Here is a 3,731-nt window from a genome sequence, read left to right on the forward strand (position 1 = left end):
TGACGACATTGAACTTCAGAACTTACATCTTGTCCGCAGAAAACACGTGGCGGAAACGTATCACCTGTATTGGAAACATTGTGTTATTTCTTGGTCTGGTAATTAGTCTTCTTGCTTTCATCAAGACAAATGTTGATTAATTTGGATATGCAAGCGTTTTCAATCAAAAGGATTAAATTATCTTAATTTGGCGTTGGATGTAGTTTCACCTTCAGCAAATGGACCGGCGTTTCCAAATCAGATTGGATAAGCCCTGCTTAATGTGTAAACAAACTGTAAACTTTTCTATTTGGTCAAAGTTTGGATAATTTGCGGGTTTTTGTTGTCTTTTTTCCATCACTACCCTAACCATATGATATTAGCGTTAATGGACCTTACATTTATCATTCAGGTACACCATAATGAATAGTATTTGTGGATTCTGAATCCAAATTATATCGTTAAATACTTTTGAAACAATAATGATCTGATTTATACATCAAAATATCATGCCAAAAGGAGTCAATGGTTTTTAAAAACTAAATATATTCAGAATTTTACACAATCAAACCATATTCCGAAATAAAACAGGACTGACAGTGTATCCCTATCATAAGCCTTACCTCCAGTTACTGAAACAGTAATAGTATCAGATGATGTGAGACCACAATTGTCAGTGGCTGTTGCTGTTACAGTTGTCTCTCCAGATGGAAAAGTTCCACAAAACTGATTTCCTTGTGGGGTGAATTGAATGAATCCACTGCTGTATCTTAGAGTTAGGGTTGTTCCTGAATTGTCAGTTGCTGAACATCGTTGGAAACACACTTGTATGTCAGGTAGTCCACACTGAACTAGGGAACTTACGTCTTGTCCGCACAAAACAGTAGGTGGGGTAATGTTACCTGCAATTAAAATGTTACATTTGTCGGCCGCTTAGTCATCTTACGTTGAACAAGAGACAGGTTAGTTTAGTTTTGACCTTGAGCTACACGAGTTTGGAAAATTCTTCATATCAGGGGTTTGCAATATTCTGGTTGTGAATTGAAATAGGAGGTCCAAGGAGATTTTTGTGTGGACACGAGGCTTTTCTGATTAATAATAACATGACCAGTCTTTTGTCCTAGTATGGTGTGTGATCCAGCTTTCAAGAAATGTGTGGCATTGGTGAAATTTGAGAACCTGCGACTTGAAGTCAACATTATCTAAAAGTATTCTAACGTGACATAACAAATCAATGTTCGAACCTTAATACAGCAATAAGACTGTACCAGTGTCACATTCCTTACTTACCTCCAGTGACTGTAACTGTAAGAGTATCAGACGATGTAAGACCACAATTGTCAGTGGCAGTTGCTGTTACAGTTGTCGCTCCAGATGGATAAGTTGCACAAATCTGATTTCCTTGAGGGGTGAATTGAATAAATCCATTGGTGTATCTTACAGTTGGGGTTATTCCTGAATTATCCGTTGCTGAGCATTGTTGGAAACATACTCGCGCGTTGGTTTGACGACATTGAGCTTCAGAACTTACATCTTGTCCGCAGAAAACACGTGGCGGAATTGTATCACCTGTATTGGAAACATTGTGTTATTTCTTGGTCTGGTAATTAGTCTTCTTGCTTTTATCAAGACAAATGTTGATTAATCCCATTTAAAATCCACACTACCCCTGTGAAAGATTTTGGAAATACCTTTCCCTGGGGGAGTATTAATTTCAAATGGAATTAGCACATTAACCAACTCTATTTGTGACACAATCTCGTCCATGGGAGTCAAAGGTAGACTACCCCGTAGTCCACTTGCCCATTGTGCATACTCTGGATATTGTATTTAAGCTTAAAACTCTGTTTTAATTAATGTGTGCACAATTGAAAGATTTTCACATCTGATCTTTTCAGTCACCCTACTCCCTCTGTTTGTTCGCTTCCCAAGTGGACTACTGACTTTGGATTGTGGTTTACATGCTTAACACGGCTGTCTATGAGCTTCTATGGATGAGATTGTCGGAAATCTGGCCTACTCAAATTGGCCATGATGTAATGCATCTTGAAATGGATCTGGCTTGTGATTGGTCGCCCAGATCTCGTTATGGTTTAAATCCTCCGGGTACCTGTCATTACCATTAATAACTACATGGTACACAAGTATGCGGCCTTTGTGTTGTGTAATTGCATGAACGCGTCAGTAAGTGCATGAGCGCGTCTTGTATATGTATTTGCTTGCGGTTAAATTTGATTGATAAACAAGTATGATTGACAGTGTGAGTGTTAGGGACTTTGCCCGTTCAAAATCGATAGTTCAAAATTTGAAAGTCCATAGTCGATTTTTAACCTGGAATTTCGCGATTAATAAACTGGCAGATTCTAAAATCAGAATTGTTCAGTATTGAAGTGCCAATACAATTATGACATTATGATATATGTTGCATTCAATAATATAAGCCTACGTACACTTTACTTTTACTGTCACTAATATAATTATAAACTTTTTCATAACAATTTTATACTAGTATTTTGATGTAATAAATATCAGTATAATTTCGATTTCAACTGAATGCTTTCATCATGATTAACATTAATAACATGCTTTTATTGGCATAGTCTAAGTCAAAGGCGGCAAAATTGAAATTGAGATAAAGGCAGAAATATAGAGGTAAAAAACAATAAAATACATAAGAAAATAGTTGTCACAAAACTTTGTAACTTCAGAACTTTGTAACTTCAAAAATACCGACTTTGGCCCCCATGGACCAGATCTTGTCACATTTGAAACTCATCCTCCCTGTGTGGAAGATTCAGGTTGAATCTTTCCCTTTGAAATTCAAAGGAGTTGCCAATGTGCTCATTCCATTTGAAATTCATACTCCCCTGTGGCAGATATTTCCAAAATCTTCCACAGGGGTAGTGTGATTTTAAATGAAATAGCCCAATGCGAAAAGGTTGCACAAAATTTCGCCCAGCAGTTTGTGTGTATATGTTTATTGTTGTGTGCACATGTATCACTGATTTCTTCGATTGCTAATGTTTTTGGTTATTTAGGCGCAACATATTTTGCTCCTATAGCGCTATCGTTGCCCGAAGAGGTACCGATGATTTTTTTTCGTAGCCTGAATATTTGTACAGTGCATTTGTTTTTTTTATTTAACACTATGCAACTCTTAATTATTATGCTTGATACAATTTATAATATCTCCAGGAAGCGATGTTAAGAGTCATCGGTACCTAACCGGGCACCGATAGTTCTATAGGACCAAATTAAACGTGGTGCCTTACTAGGGCATTTAGCTCAATAAGTATGATATCATTACGTGTTTGCCCAACTGTTGATAATATACCTCGTTTTCGTCTCAACTGCTTCTAAATCATATAATTCCAACGTTTAGCTTTGATCAGCGACTTACTTTTATTTCAAAATTTGTTGAAAACGTTTTAAACAACAAATCAATCAATCAATCAATCAATCAATCAATCAATCAATCCATCAATCCATCCATCCATCCATCCATCCATCCATCCATCCATCCATCCATCCATCCATCCATCCATCCATCCATCCATCCATCCATCCATCCATCCATCCATCCATCCATCAATCAATCCATCAATCCATCCATCAATCAATCATTTTACCCAACAAATAAAATATAGCTTATTGTGTTAGACCTTACCGGCTGAAACAGTCACCAAGAATTGACAACTCGCAGTTTGACCAGTAGTGGAATATCTTGCAGTAGCTGTAACTTGCGAAACTCC

The sequence above is a fragment of the Amphiura filiformis genome, chromosome 18 (genome assembly GCF_039555335.1).
Source record: "Amphiura filiformis chromosome 18, Afil_fr2py, whole genome shotgun sequence".
NCBI classification, from domain to species: Eukaryota; Metazoa; Echinodermata; class Ophiuroidea; order Amphilepidida; family Amphiuridae; genus Amphiura; species Amphiura filiformis.